The sequence below is a fragment of the Balaenoptera musculus genome, chromosome 4 (assembly GCF_009873245.2).
Source record: "Balaenoptera musculus isolate JJ_BM4_2016_0621 chromosome 4, mBalMus1.pri.v3, whole genome shotgun sequence".
Taxonomy (NCBI): domain Eukaryota; kingdom Metazoa; phylum Chordata; class Mammalia; order Artiodactyla; family Balaenopteridae; genus Balaenoptera; species Balaenoptera musculus.
This window is the reverse complement of record NC_045788.1, coordinates 122,196,613-122,213,639: the sequence shown is the minus strand read 5'-3', so window position 1 is coordinate 122,213,639 and position 17,027 is coordinate 122,196,613.

Genomic DNA, 17,027 nt, shown 5'->3' with positions numbered 1-17,027 from the left:
CATTCTTTTAAAATTTAAATGGAACATTTGCCAAGATAGATGATATTCTGAGTCGTAAAGCAAGTTTCAATAAATTGAAAATTATTTAAGTTATACAAAATACGCTTTTTAAACATAATTTATTCATTCATTCACCTGTTGACATACAATTAAAAAATCACAAATATTTCTCAATTTATAAGGTATAGGATATTTTAAAATCTGGATAATTGATAAAATAGCTAATGTGAAATCCCCAAGAAACATGGACTATTATAAATATGTGTCTTTAGATCAGTGACTTATGAATAACCTCTTTTAAATAGGAGGAGATAGAATAGAGATAATAAAAAAGTAGACAATTCTCTCCTTTTAAAAGTTACTGATTTTCTATTTAAAAGTAATCAGGGGCTTCCCTGGTGGCGCAGTGGTTAAGAATCCATCTGCCAATGCAGGGGACACGGGTTCGAGCCCTGGTCTGGGAAGATCCCACATGCCACGGAGCAACTAAGCCCGTGTGCCGCAACTACCCAGCCCACACGCCTAGAGCCTGTGCTCTGCAATAAGAAGCCACCGCAATGAATAGCCCCCGCTCAGCAATGAACACCCAACGCAGCCAAAAATAAACAAATAAATAAATTTATAAAAAAAAAAAAAAAAAAAAAAAAAAAAAAAGTAATCAGTTTTTCATACATTCCTAGAATGAAGAATTAGACTTTGAATGTTCCTTACCACTTTGGAGTGAAAACAAGGTAGGTGATTATCCAAATCAATTTTACTTGAGACTGATAAATTTTTCTCCAGTTTTTAAATAACAATTCTTTAATGTATGTTCTATAATGTTGTTCCTTATATTTATTATATATACATATTTTATTTCTTATGCTTAAATATATCATAATCAAGTATCTTTTTAAACTATGTAGTGATTCTAATAATATTGTTTTATCACCAAGTCCAGTGTCTATATGGAGAGTATATTAAACCAGTTATATTCTGAGATTAATTTTAAACTTTATTAATCTATATTGTTTGTTTATAGGTGATGCTTAATGAAAAACAATGAATAAGAGTTGACTGATCTAAATTAGAATCTTGTGTCTGCCACTTTCCAGATTTACAAACCAAGAAAAATCATTTCATCCTTCTGCTTATCAGAATTTTAGTTCTAAATATAATGGGAATGAATGATAAAGTATATATGTATATTACTATTATTATTTATTTTTTTCTATTACATGATTTCCTAATTGTAGAACTCTATCTATTGCAGTTTTAATATTTTGAGCCATTTCACTGCTTGGGTAGAATCTCTTCTATTTGTTGCTGCTAATAAATCATATCTTTTGGTGAAATTCTCTCTCACAGTGACAGGTGGTCACAAAATTTGGAAGCTGTTTTCGTATTAACAAAATTTATGCGAGCAAAGGCTTGATAAATAATTGCACATTGGAACTTGTGCTCCTGAAAAACTTCCTTTTGAAAGCCATTCACCATACTCTAAAGACCTTTGTATTTTACTACAGAATGACTTGAGGTCATGTGATGAAAAACCCAGAGGATAAGAGGCCATTCATTGTTCACATTCCAGTTTCTCCCGAGCTTCCAGCTGACTGCAACTGTCTAACTGATCTCCAGACATCAACAAGGCAAAACAAAACAAAACAAAAAACCAAAAACGTCAAATTGAGCAAAGTCAACACACAAAATCATGATATCATAAAGTGTGGCATTATATTTTGCAATAGTTTGTTACATAGACTGGTGGGCAGAATAATGGTCCCTAAAGTATGTCCAGGTCCTCATCTCTAACACCTACAAATATATTGACTTACATTGACAAAAAGACTTCGCAGACTTAATTAAAAAACATGAGAAGGGGAGATTATGTTGATTTATTCACATGGACCCAATGAGGCAGGGAGTGTGAATCAGAGAAAGAAGTATGTTGACAGAAGCAGAGGTCCGAGTGATGCAATTGCTAGCTTTGCAGATGGAAAGGGACAATGAGTCAGGGAATGTGGGCAGCCTTTGTGCTATGGACTGAACTTTTGTATCCCCTCAAAATTCATGTGTTAAAACCTAATACCCAGTGTGATGGTATTTGGAGGTGAGGTCTTTGGGAGATAATTAGAGTTAGATTAGATCATGAGGGTGGGACCATCATAATGAGATTAATGTCCTCTTAAAAAGAGGATGAGAAATAAAAACTCTCTCTCTCTCTGATTTTTCACCAAGGAAAGATCATGTGAAGACATTACTAGGAAGAAGGTCCTCACCAACCATGCTGACACCTTGTTCTCAGACTTCTGTTAGGGAACTGTTGACCGAAACCAGCCACCTTGGCCAGGACCACTTGCCGGAGTTGTCTCACAACAGGAGGTGCCAAAAAGGAACATGGTGCTGCCCCAAAAATTAACCAGGAGAATTTGGGAGGGGCCAAAAGAGGGAGGAGATGGCCAACCTCCCAGAGTCCTTCTCGCTGGAATCCATCTTGGCAGAGAGATGTGCATGCCACTAGGAAGGACACTGAGTCAGACTGGGTCAAGCAAGGTGATTGGCCAGAGATAAGCCGGACACTAACCCCATTACCATAAAACCTGACACTGAGAGCCATGTGGCAGAGAAGTTCTCCTGGGTTCCCTAACCCTGCTGCTCTCCGCCCGGGCATCCCTTTCCAATAACGTCTCTTGCTTTGTCAGCACTTGTGTCTCCTTAGGCAATTCATTTCCAAGTGTCAGACAAGAGCTCACTCTAAGGGCCTGGAAGGTGTCCCCCTTCCTGCAGCACTTCCAGAGTCCAAAACTGTGAGAAATCAATGTTCGTTGTTTAAGCCATCCATACTATGGTAACTTCTTATAGCAGCCCAAACTGACTAAGACACTCTAGAAGACTTCAGACTAATACAGTCTTGCTGACATCTTGATTTTAGCACAGTGAAGCCCATATCCGAGTCTGATTTCAAGAACTGTAAAATAATAAATTTGTGTTTTTGAAGTCACTAACCTCTTGTACTTTCTTACAGCAGCAATAGGAAACTAATACTACTAAAACACAGAAAAGTGAAACAGAAACCAATACACTACAAGTGAAATACCATTGTAACAAAATCCTAAAACATCTGACACTGGCTTTCTGTCTGTGTAGGAGAAGGAGGCCTGAATGTAGGTAAGGAGACTGCTGGTGAAGTCTGCTAGAACAGTGAGGAAATTGCTACTAGAGACCAGAGACAAAGAAAACCATGTTTTGCATAGGCAAAACAATTAGGAAATGTGTTGCCTGTGATAAATCGGAACGCAGAAAATGTAACAAATAAGTTTGTGAATCAGTCAGATTCACAGGCAGCATAATGAAAGCAGTATTTCTCTTTTTTTCTTCTCTAGTATAATAAGGTTTTGCAAGACAGAGATGTGCTAAAGAAATTTTCAAGGAGACTTTAGAGGGATATTATTTTTCACAAGATTTGTTCTCTCATTCTCACAATTTGCAGTTGTCAAAGTTTCTCAAAGCAATACATAACATAAAGACAACTTAGCAGAAGGAAAGAAATCATAAAGATCAGATCAGAAATAAATGAAAAAAAATGAAGGAAACAATAGCAAATAGCAATAAAACTAAAAGCTGGTTCTTTGAGAAGATAAACAAAATTGATAAACCATTAGCCATACTTATCAAGAAAAAAAGGGAGAAGACTCAAATCAATAGAATTAGAAATGAAAAAGGAGAAGTAACAACTGACACTGCAGAAATACAAAGGATCATGAGAGATTACTACAAGCAACTATATGTCAATAAAGTAGACAAGCTGGAAGAAATGGGCAAATTCTTAGAAAGCACAACTTTCTGAGACTGAACCAGGAAGAAACAGAAAATATAAGCAGACCAATCACGAGCACTGAAACTGAAACTGTGATTAAAAATCTTCCAACAAACAAAAGCCCAGGACCAGAAGGGTTCACAGGTAAATTCTATCAAACATGTAGAGAAGAGCTAACACCCATCCTTCTCAAACTCTTCCAAAATATAGCAGAGGGAGGAACACTCCCAAACTCATTCTACGAGGCCACCATCACCCTGATACCAAAACCAGACAAAGATGTCACAAAATAAAGAAAACTACAGGCCAATATCACTGATGAACATAGATGCAAAAATCCTCAACAAAATACTAGCAAACAGAATCCAACAGCACATTAAAAGGATCATACACCATGATCAAGTGGGGTTTATCCCAGTAATGCAAGGATTCTTCAATATATGCAAATCAATCAATGTGATAAACCGTATTAACAAATTGAAGGAGAAAAACATATGAGCATCTCAATAGATGCAGAAAAAGCTTCTGGCAAAATTCAACACACATTTATGATAAAACCCTCCAGAAAGTAAGCATAGATGGAACTAACCTCAACATAATAAAGGCTATAATTGACAAACCCACAACCAGCATTGTTCTCATTGGTGAAAAAGTGAAACCATTTCCACAAAGATCAGGAACAAGACAAGGTTGCCCACTCTCACCACTGTTATTCAAGATAGTTTTGGAAGTTTTAGCCACAGCAATCAGAGAAGAAAAAGAAATAAAAGGAATCCAAAAAGGAAAAGAAGAAGTAAAACTGTCACTGTTTGCAGATGACATGATACTATACACAGGGAATCCTAAAGATGCTACCAGAAAACCACTAGAGCTAATCAATGAATTTGGTAAAGTAGCAAGATACAAAATTAATGCACAGAAATCTCTTGCATTCCTATACACTAATGATGAAAAATCTGAAAGAGAAATTAAGGAAGCACTCCCATTTACCACTGCAACAAAAAGAATAAAATACCTAGGAATAAACCTACCTAAGGAGACAAAAGACCTGTATGCAGAAAACTATAAGACACTGATGAAAGAAATCAAAGATGATACAAACAGATGGAGAGATACACTATGTTCTTGGATTGGAAGAATCAACATTGTGAAAATGACTCTACTACCCAAAGCAATCTACAGATTCAATGCCATCCCTATCAAACTACCAATAACATTTTTCACAGAACTAGGACAAAACATTTCACAATTTGTATGGAAACACAAAAGACCCCAAACAGCCAAAGCAATCTTGAGAAAGAAAAAGGGAGCTGGAGGAATCAGGCTCCCTGACTTCAGACTATACTACAAAGCTACAGTAGTCAAGGTAGTATGGTACTGGCACACAAACAGAAATATAGATCAATGGAAAGGGATAGAAAGCCCAGAGGTAAACCCACACACATATGGTCACCTTATTTTTGATAAAGGAGGGAAGAATATACAATTCAGAAAAGACAGCCTCTTCAATAAGTGGTGCTGGGAAAACTGGACAGCTACGTGTTAAAGAATGAAATTAGAACACTCCCTAACACCATACACAAAAATAAACTTAAAATGGATTAAAGACATAAATATAAGTCCAGACACTATAAACGTCTTAGAGGAAAACATAGGCAGAACCCTCTATGACATAAATCACAGCAAGATCCTTTTTGGCTCGCCTCCTAGAGAAATGGAAATAAAAACAAAAATAAACACATAGGATCTAATGAAACTTAAAAGCTCTTGCATAGCAAAGGAAACCATAAACAAGACAAAAACACAACCCTCAGAATGGGAGAAAATATTTGCAAGTGAAGCAACTGACAAAGAATTAATCTCCAAAAATATACAAGCAGCTCATGCAGCTCAATATCAAAAAAACAAACAACCCAATCCAAAAACGGGCAGAAGACCTAAATAGACATTTCTCCAAAGAAGATATACAGATTGCCAACAAACACATGAAAGGATGCTCAACATCACTAATTATTAGAGAAATGCAAATCAAAACTACAATGAGGTATCACCTCACACCAGTTAGAATGGGCATCATCAAAAAATCTACAAACAAAAGGGCCATGCTGGATTGTAGGGGCAAGATGGCGGAAGAGTAAGACGCGGAGATCACCTTCCTTCCCACAGATACAGTAGAAATACATCTACACGTGGAACTGCTCCTACAGAACACCCACTGAACGCTGGCAGAAGACGTCAGACCTCCCAAAAGGCAAGAAAATCCCCACGTACCTTGGTAGGGCAAAAGAAAAAAGAAATAACAGAGACAAAAGAATAGGGACGGGACCTGCGCCAGTGGGAGGGAGCCGTGAAGGAGGAAAGGTTTCCAGGCACTAGGAAGCCCCTTTGCGGGCAGAGACTGCGGGTGGCAGAGGGGGGAAGCTTCGGAGCCGTGGAGGAGAGCGCAGCCACAGGGGTGCGGAGGGCAAAGCGGAGAGACTCCCGCACAGAGGCTCGGCGCCAACCAACACTCACCAGCCCGAGAGGCTTGTCTGCTCACTCGCCGGGGCGGGCGGGGGCTGGGAGCTGAGGCTCGGGCTTTGGTGCTAGCCGGGAGGGAGTCCGGGAAAAAGTCTGCAGCTGCCGAAGAGGCAAGAGAGTTTTCCTTGCCTCTTTGTTTCACGGCACGCAAGGAGAGGGGAATCAGAGCGCTGCCTAAACGAAATCCAGAGACGGGTGCAAGCCGCGCGGCTATCAGCGCGGATCCCACAGCAACAGGGGCGCAGAGGGAAAAACGGAGAGATTCCCGCACAGAGGCTCAGCGCCGAGCAGCGCTCACCAGCCCGAGAGGCTTGTCTGCTCACCCGCTGGGGCAGGCGGGGCTGGGAGCTGAGGCGCGGGCTTCCGTCGGATCGCAGGGAGAGGACTGGGGTTGGCGGAGTGAACACAGCCTGAAGGGGTTGGCGTGCCGCGGCGAGCCGGGAGGGAGCCGAAGAGGAGGTCTGCAGCCACCGAAGAGGCAAGAGACTTTTTCTTGCCTCTTTGTTTTGCGGCGCGCAAGGAGAGGGGATTCAGAGCGCCGCCTAGATGAACTCCAGAGGCGGGCGCGAGCCGCGGCTAACAGCGCGGACCCCAGAGACGGGCGCGAGCCGCGGCCATCAGCGCGGACCCCAGAGACTGGTAGGAAACGCTAAGGCTGCTGCTGCCGCCACCAAGAAGCCTGTGTGCGAGCACAGGTCACTCTCCACACTGCCCCTCCCGGGAGCCGGTGCAGCTCGCCACTGCCAGGCTCCCGTGATCCGGGGACAACTTCCCCGGGAGAACACATGGCGCGCCTCAGGATGCTGCAACGTCACGATGCCTCTGACGCCGCAGGCTCGCCCCGCCTCCTCCGTACCGCTCCCTCCCCTGGCCTGAGTGAGCCAGAGCCCCCGAAGCAGCTGCTCCTTTAACCCCGTTCTGTCTGGGCAGGGAACGGATGCCCTCAGGCGACGTACATGCAGAGGCAGGTCCAAATCCAAAGCTGAACGCTGGGAGCTGTACGAACAAAGAAGAGAAAGGGAAATCTCCCCCAGCAGCCTCAGAAGCAGCGGATTAAAGCTCCACAAACAACTTGATGTGCCTGCATCTGTTGAATACCTGAATAGACAACAAATCATCCCAAATTCAAAAGGTGGACTTTAGGAGCAGGATATATTAATTTCCCCTTTTCCTTTTTTTGTGAGTGTATATGTGTATGCTTCTGGGTGAGATTTTGTCTGTATAGCTTTGCTTTCACCATCAGTCCTAGGGTTAGGTCCGTCCATTTTTTTTTTTTTTTTTTTACTTAAAAAATTTTTTTTTTCCTAATATAGGCTTTTTTAATAATTTTTTCTGTATTTTCTATTTTTAGAAATTAAAAAAATTTTTAATAAGTTTTTTCATATTTTTTATTTTAAAAAATTAAAATTTTTTTTCTTAATAAATTTTTTTCTTAAAAATTTTTTTCTTATTTTTTACTATAAAAAATTAATAAATCTATTTTTAAAAATTAAAAAATTTTTTTTTCTGAATACATTTACTTTTAATAATTTTTTTTCTTATTTTTTATTATAACAGCTTTATTTTATTTTATTTTATCCTCTTTCTTTCTTTCTATTTTTTTCTCCCTTATATTCTGAGCTGTGTGGATGAAAGGCTCTTGGTGCTCCAGCCAGGCATCAGGGCTGTGCCTCTGAGGTGGGAGAGCCAACTTCAGGACACTGGTCCACAAGAGACCTACCAGCTCCACGTAATACCAAACGGCAAAAATCTCTCAGAGATCTCCATCTCAACATCAAGACCCAGCTTCACTCAACGACCAGCAAGCTACAGTGCTGGACACCCTATGCCAAACAACTAGCAAGACAGGAACACAGCCCCATCCATTAGCAGGGAGGCTGCCTAAAATCATAAGGCCACAGACACCCCAAAACACACCACCAGACGTGGACGTGCCCACCAGAAAGACAAGATTCAACCTCATCCACCAGAACACAGGCAATAGTCCCCTCCACCAGGAAGCCTACACATACCCACTGAACCAACCTTACCCACTGGGGACAGATACCAAAAACAACGGGAACTACGAACCTGCAGCCTGTGAAAAGGAGACCCCAAACACAGTAAGATAAGCAAAATGAGACGACAGAAAAACACACAGCAGATGAAGGAGCAGGGTCAAAACACACCAGACCTAACAAATGAAGAGGAAATAGGTAGTCTACCTGAAAAAGAATTCAGAATAATGATAGTAAGGATGATCCAAAATCTTGGAAATAGAATAGACAAAATGCAAGAAACATTTAACAAGGACGTAGAAGAACTAAAGAGGAACCAAGCAACGATGAAAAACACAATAAATGAAATTAAAAATACTCTAGATGGGATCAATAGCAGAATAACTGAGGCAGAAGAAAGGATAAGTGACCTGGAAGATAAAATGGTGGAAATAACTACTGCAGAGCAGGATAAAGAAAAAAAGAATGAAAAGAACTGAGGACAGTCTCAGAGACCTCTGGGACAACATTAAACGCACCAACATTCGAATTATAGGGGTCCCAGAAGAAGAAGAGAAAAAGAAAGGGACTGAGAAAATATTTGAAGAGATTATAGTTGAAAACTTCCCTAATATGGGAAAGGAAATAGTTAATCAAGTCCAGGAAGCACAGAGAGTCCCATACAGGATAAACCCAAGGAGAAACACGCCAAGACACATATTAATCAAACTGTCAAAAATTACATATAAAGAAAACATATTAAAAGCAGCAAGGGAAAAACAACAAATAACACACAAGGGAATCCCCATAAGGTTAACATCTGATCTTTCAGCAGAAACTCTGCAAGCCAGAAGGGAGTGGCAGGATATACTTAAAGTGATGAAGGAAAAAATCTACAAACAATAAATGCTAGAGAGGGTGTGGAGAAAAGGGAACCCTCTTGCACTGTTGGTGGGAATGTAAATTGATACAGCCACTATGGAGAACAGTATGGAGGTTCTTTAAAAAACTAAAAATAGAACTACCATATATGACCTGGCAATCCAACTCCTGGGCATATACCCTGAGAAAACCATAATTCAAAAAGAGTCATGTACCACATTTTTCATTGCAGCACTATTTACAATAGCCAGGACATGGAATCAACCTAAGTGTCCATCGACAGATGAATGGATAAGAAGATGTGACACATATATACAATGGAATATTACTCAGCCATAAAAAGAAACGAAATTGAGGTATTTGTAGTGAGGTGGATGGACCTAGAGACTGTCATGCAGAGTGAAGTAAGTCAGAAAGAGAAAAATAAATACCGGATGTTAACACATATATATGGAATCTTAAAAAAAAAAAAAAAATGTTCTTAAGAACCTAGGGGCAGGACAGGAATAAAGATGCAGATGCAGATAATGGACTTGAGGTCATGCGGAGGGGTAAGGATAAGCTGGGACGAAGTGAGAGAGTGGCATGGACATATATACACTACCAAATGTAAAATAGCTAGTGGGAAGCAGCCGCATAGCACAGGGAGATCAGCTCAGTGCTTTGTGTCCACCTAAAGGGGTGGGATAGGGAGGGCGGGAGGGGAGACCCAAGAGGGAGGGGATATGGGAATATATGTATACGTATAGCTGATTCATTTTGTTATACAGCAGTAAGTAACACAACATTGTAAAGCAATTATACTCCAATAAAGATGTTAAAAAATAATACATAACATAAAGACAAACATCAAAGCCAGGGCATTACTAGTAAAACAGTCTTGAGATGCAAAATCAAATCAAATGTGTCCTTTGTTCAGGTATCAGTAATTTAATGAAGTGCCTTGCAAAGTTTCTTAACTGGGCAAATGAGCTTTTAAGAATCTTAAGGGAATTTACAATTCATCCCATTTTGTATCCCTATATAGAGAGGGAAATGTCTCAAAGAGATTTGAAAGTGTGAATTTTGTCTAATGTGGTGGATTACAATTTAACACATACAAAACTCACACTCTTTTTAAAGGACTTGTATCAGCTTGAACTCAATGGGCTTAGTTTAAATGAAAATAGATTTCTAGGTACTAAATACATCTTGTCAGGAAGCAGGCCAAAAAATTTACTCATAACCACACATCATTTTCTACATAAAAGCAAAGATATCAAAAGTCACCTTAAGAGTCACTGAGAAGAATAATTTTAGTAACCACTTCCAGGGAGTAGAACCAGATCTAAATTGCGGAAAGTCCCCTATAGTGAAGGAAGGGGGAATTACATTTCTTCCTGGACTTACCATGAGGTTAGATCCGAATAAACCCATTGTTAAGTATCATAAATTGAAAATGCATTTAATACACCTAACCTACAAAATATCATAGCTTAGCCTAGCCTACCTTAAATACGCTCAGAATATTTACATGAGCCTACACTTGGGCAAAGTCATCTAATACAAAGCCTATTTTATAATAAAGTGTTGAGTATTTTATGTAATTTATTGAATACTGTACTGAAAGTGAAAAACAGAACAGTTGTATGGGTACAGAATGATTGTAAGTGTACCCTCATGATCCTGTGGCTGAGTGTGAGCTGTGGCCCCTGCAGCTGTCCAGCCTCACCTGAGAGGATTGTATTGCCTATTGCTAGCCGGGGCAAAGATAAAATTTGCAATTGGAAGTACAGTAGATACTGAATGCCTATCGCTTTTGCACCAGCATAAGGTCAAAAAATCCTAAGTCAAACAGTAGTAAGTTGGAGACTGTCAGTAGTAACTCTTGATTGGCTGGACTTCAGAGTTTCTACAGAGAAGAAATTGTCAAATGCCCTCATTTCCTCCCTCCTTAATTTTTGAATGGCAGCGTCTATTGGTCTATTGTTATTTTCCTGCCCCTGTCTCACAACTCTCTGTAGGGTTTTCTGGGAACAGTGGTCTTTTTCGTGTCCAGGCTTCAGCACTAAAAAGGTGCTCTTAATGTATACAGCTTGAGGAACCTTATCAGAACGTGGAATTCATTTAGTTGAATAAATTCTGAAATTTAAACCTGATCCTGATAACATGATGAGGTAAGGTTTTGGAAGTCTTGGGAAGGGGTGAGTGAATTTTGCATGTGGAAAAGACGTGAAGCATTAGGAAACAAAAGGAGGATAGTTCCATACTATAACACAGGTGGTATTCAACAAATCATACTCTTGTTTACAACTCCTATGCTCACACTTTGATGATGTGTTTATCACATGACTTTATTTAACCAGTTGGACCTCGCAAGTGTGATGAAAAAAGGCTTGGTAAGTATGTACACATTGGAGCTTCCATTTTTAAGATTCCCTCTTAGAAGCCAGTAGTCACATAAATGAGCTCTACTACACTGCATGGAACAAAATAATTGCCAAGCTAAGTCAAGGTAGCACACATAGTCATGGCAAATATTACACTGTTGATGTTTTAAACTATTACATTTGGGTTTGATTTGTTATTCAGCAATAGATAACTGAAACAAAAATAGAAGTAATAAAATGGAAAGCCATTCTTCCTACTTTTTCAGGCTCAAATTTAGCCTATTAAATAATTTATGAAGTTATATATTATGAAACCATTGACTTTATTTATGGTTTGTCTCTAAAGGATATGAAATAGCTGCCTAACACAGTGTTGAAATATGGCAGGTATAGAGATAATCATAACTACCATTTATTTGGCATTTTGGGTGGTAGACACTGCTTAAAGAACTTCATAAACATTATCTCAATAAATCCTTACATCGACTCTTGGAGATAAATATTACTCACTTTAGAATCGTTATTTTATTGATGAGAAAGTCAAGGTCTAAATTTGTATATAAATTGCGCAAGTTCAGAGCTAGCAATAGGTAGTAGGAATTGGTATGTGAGCCTGGGTGTATTCTAATTCCAATATCTAGGTTCTTATCTATTTCCTATTATTACTTCAATGATCCCAGTTCTATTCCCACTGCAATTTTGTGGGCAATTCTTCCTTCATCTTTTTTTTTTTTTTCTTTCCTGGTGAGTATAAATGTGAATTTCTTGGTTTCTGAGTTAGTGAAAGTTGCATTTATGCTTTTCAGAGGGTGTTTTGGTTAGAATTGGAAGAGGAGCTTCACATAATCAAGCTTGATGATAAAGCTTCTGCAACCCCCCTTGAGTGATCTTGAGTATGTATTTTACAAAGTTTGGGTCCTTGCTTACAAATAAGATGACTATTTTCTTCTCCTAGTCAGTGCCTCCAAGTATAAAGAAAATTGCAACTTCCATCTAAAACTCTCCATTTATAAACGACCCTTCCATGAGAATTTGTAATGACTTGATCTCCAGATGTGATAGTATACAAATGTTTTGGATTGATTTTGGTAATCATTTTTTCTTCTATATATTCTTTCTTCAATCTTGCTGGTCAGTTTTAGACATTGATCATGCTTATGATAGGCAAAAGGAAGATTAAACTGATCCAGTAGGGAATGTGAAAATTGGAGATGGAAGAGGAGACGTTGATATGAACTGAATCATCAAGTGAATCTTTTTCCAAACACTAACATGCCTTAGTACTAGAAACATCTGCCTTTATAGCCTGCTGGATTAATAAAAAGTCACAGTAAATTAAATTTTGATTAAATTTTATATTATTCTAGTACAGTAGTACAGTTGTCTCTCCCATCTTAAGTTATCCAGGTAAGTTGCAATACTCAAATGTATACATTTTGTTTTGGAGAACAAAGCTATGCCAAGAATAAGTACATATACAAGACACTGCACATAGAGAATATTATTTTTATTTTGAGAACATTCTAAGTTGTGTATTGAAAAAAATCTTTCAGAAAAGAAAGAAATTTAAAAAGAAATTTAACATGCTAACTCCATGTATGACATGAATCTTAGGAGACATACATTCATTACTTGCACCACAAGTAAAGAGGATTTATGGAGGCAGTGGCTTGGGTTAGAAAGAAATAGAAGAAACTCTAAAATATTAACAGGATTAACTAGTCAATTCTCTTCATATATCAGCGACTTGGTTTTGGTCTATTTCTCATGACATATTTTGAATTTTATTATAACTATTCTTTCATGAAATATAAGATACTAAGAGAACAAACACAAAATATATCTGTCCCCATTTTTTCACCCTTCAAAGCTTATTTAATGTTATTTTTATTCCATATGTATATGTATATTTGGGCAATTTGTAAAGCTTATATTGAAAATTGCCCCCTTGTGAAAATTCAGCTTTTTTTTTCATTTTAAGAATGAGTTAAATTTACACTGGTTATAAAAATAAAAAGAAAGAGAACACTTTGTAAAAGCTTGTGAGATGTCATTAGCTTCTCTTCGCTTTTAACTCACAAAATCCTAAAAGAAGATAATCTATATGAGAAATAAAATTCCAACATGAACTAGAAGTGAATACTGGCTTATCATTAAAAGTGTGTCTTTTAACCCAGTGCGTATCAAATTTTTGTGTACGTCAGAATTATCAGAAAGCCTTATTAAAAGACAGACCCTGGGCCCTTCTCCCAGATTATTCTGATTTACTAGGTCGGTGGTTGGCTCCAGAAGCTTCCATTTCTAACAAGTTCCCAGGTGGTGTTGATGCTGCTCATCTGGGGACCACGTTCTGAGAACCACTGCTCTTACCAACTGTTTATTCATTAAATTCTCTGACTGGGCACAGCGTAGAAGCCAAAAGACTGTGACTCAGGGTGAGGCAAGATGACATAAAGCATTCTCTTCTTTTGAATATATAGAGATAGGTTTGGCAATTTTTTTTTTTAAATACAAAATATTTGTCAAGTCATAAGCTCTCTCACTGCAGAAATATTATTCAAAATAAACATAAATGCAACACTTTATTAAAGTAAAAGTATTTTTACTATTAATATACAAATGGCAAAGAGTGACAATTTTGATATACTGTTAAGCCATACTTTCAATGTCTCTCATAAATACAAAACTTCAACATTTGCAGTATAATTTTTACAGTTTAGACATATATATACAGCATTTCATAGGAACATACTCTATTGAAACAATAAGAAAACTTTGTGGTAGCTAACTTAAGAATATAGAATTTGAATGGCATATATAAGTTAAAGAAAATAAAAGGCAGCGTGTTTTAATGCATACTGAACACAGCATAGAAGTCACATACCAAAAAAATAAGATTTTTTTTTTAACCTTTATTTCTAAGTTCACAGATACCTAACAGAGTTTAGAGGCAAATGCTAAACCATGAACATTCCTTTAAGAATTGGAACAGATATGTTTCCTCTTAACAGTACCATTTATTTTACACAATGCTTGTTGTTCAGTAAAAAAAAAACTCCTACTTGCAAAATTGAATCATAGGTTCTATCTATGTTAACCCTCTCCTCTGGATTTCTCCTTTGGGTCAGTATAATTGGCCTTAATTTTTATCTACACAATTTTCCTTGTCCCTGCTCCAACACTTCTCATACTAAGATCCTGTTTACCTACTCCAAATGTCAGAGGTCTGTTTGCCTTTCTGGATTCTTTCAGTTCTTTGCTCCTCTATTCTCCTATGCCTGGTTGTGATTTGAAATGCTCCAACAGTCATTGCTTTGCTTATTCTTTTCCAAGGAAGGCTAAAACCAGATGCTAAAAGGTATACATTTTAATTTTGGAAAACAATTAAAATAAGTGGTAATATTAAATTTATATGGGCAATCTTTATATTAATTATGAACATCATGTGATCAAAATTCTGAAAATATTATTAAAAAATTAAAGTGGTGGTACCGATTAATGTAGTTAAGGTATTGATAAAATCCTATAGTGAATAATAAACTATTTTTCCAAGAATATTAAATATGTTATCAAATAAATATTAAGCATTGCATATAATATGAGTCTATGAGGAGAAATTATTAGCACTCTGTATAATGTTGTTAAATAGCTGCATCGACATGGGAAAATGCAATTTTTAAAAAAGGAGAAGAGGGACTTGGAAGGAAATTATATTTGTTCAGCAACTACTACATCTAGGCTCAGTTACACATGTAATCATTTCATCTCAGAACATTATTAAGCCTGTGAGTAGAAGACTTTTTTGAGAGATTTTCATTTTAGGATTGAAGCACTTCATTTCCGTGACCTTCCACAGTTGAATTTTGGCATATGCTAACACATCCATATGTGATTTCAGTGTGAAAGACAATGCAATAATGCTTTAAAGGGTTAATAAGAAGATGCAAATCTTTTCTCTCTAAAGATAAGTAATGCAAACCATCTCATTTAAAAAATGTATTTTCATCTACTCATAAAGTCTGTTGAATAAGCACTTGGAGGGATTGAAGTTGAGCATTTACATTATTCTCTGTGATAAAGAATATTGCAAATTTAATAAGTAATTGTAATATGCTATTCCAATATTTCCTAAAATTAAGAAATGGAGATTATTCTTCCTATCACTTTAGCTGTAGATATTTTCATCAGTGTGTATTATCATCAACAGTGAAGGATGATTTATAATCCCCAATCAGATATATAACAGGAATAATGCAGACTCAAGTGACACCACAATAATTTACCCTATTTTAAAAAGTGTCTGTTGTCTTTGTCTTAAAACTAGTAAAATTCAATTTCAACAGTATCTAGAATGTATTTATTGTCTAGAACAACAAGAACAAATTAAGTATATTTTGTGTGTGCATTAAAATAATTGCTTTGCCATGAGTGGAAATAAGTTACACAGTATAATTTGTTTCATTGAGATTTTGTATTGAAGGTGAAATAGTCTGAACTGAGCTTATTCACTAAATGTAAATAAGAGAGTAACATACAAGTGTCATAGATATAAGCGAAATATATCAAGAAAGATTGCAGTTTTTTTTCTTTTAATAAAGCAGAATGTCATGCTAATCCAAAGGCACAAATACATCTTAAATATTTAAAATAAGAAGCATAAACTTAAGGTGTGAGTATAAAGTTCCAATTAATTGTTGGCACTCAAATAATTTGATTAATAAAAACTTTCTGTTTATATAAATGTTTAATTCAAAGACCAAGTTTCATGTAAACTTTGCTGGATCAAATAGTCTTTGAAAAAATGTTTTCATAGGTATTAATAGTAAAAAATGAAGTAAAACTCGAGAAACATTACATTAATGTTAGACATTAGTATCAATAGAATGGCCATAAATCAACCCATGAAAATAATAAATCAAAATTCTCACATTTCTTTGCAGATCATTGTAAAATATGTTGATACATAAATTTGTGCCAGTTTTATAAACAAAATACTGCTAAAATGCTGATATTATTGTTCCCTCTTATATGTTATTGGATATAGATTGTCATTGCCTAATTGCACATAACCTATCAAGAAATACCAATATTTTCAGTGATATCTTTGCTTCTTTGTTTAAAGTAGCATAGGGTTCTGATTATTTAACACTACTTATATTCAGTTCAATATTTTGACATTTTATACTAATGTTTAAGTGTACTCTTAGACCGTAAAAATAACATTTATACAGTTGTATGGATATGTTTAGTCTAGAATAAGAATGAAAAATAAGAAACAGATCATTTCAGTTCTACTCATATTTTACAATTTACTACAAGCCAGCTCTTATTTGGAAACTTTTATAAGTAGAGTCATTTGGAGCATTCCATTGAAATGTAAAAAGAAAAAAAAATGTTTATCACAGTATTGCCTTGCTCTTGCAGGGCATAGAGTTCAAGGACAAGAGGTAAGGACCACTCAGACAATTGAAACAGTGCACTTGA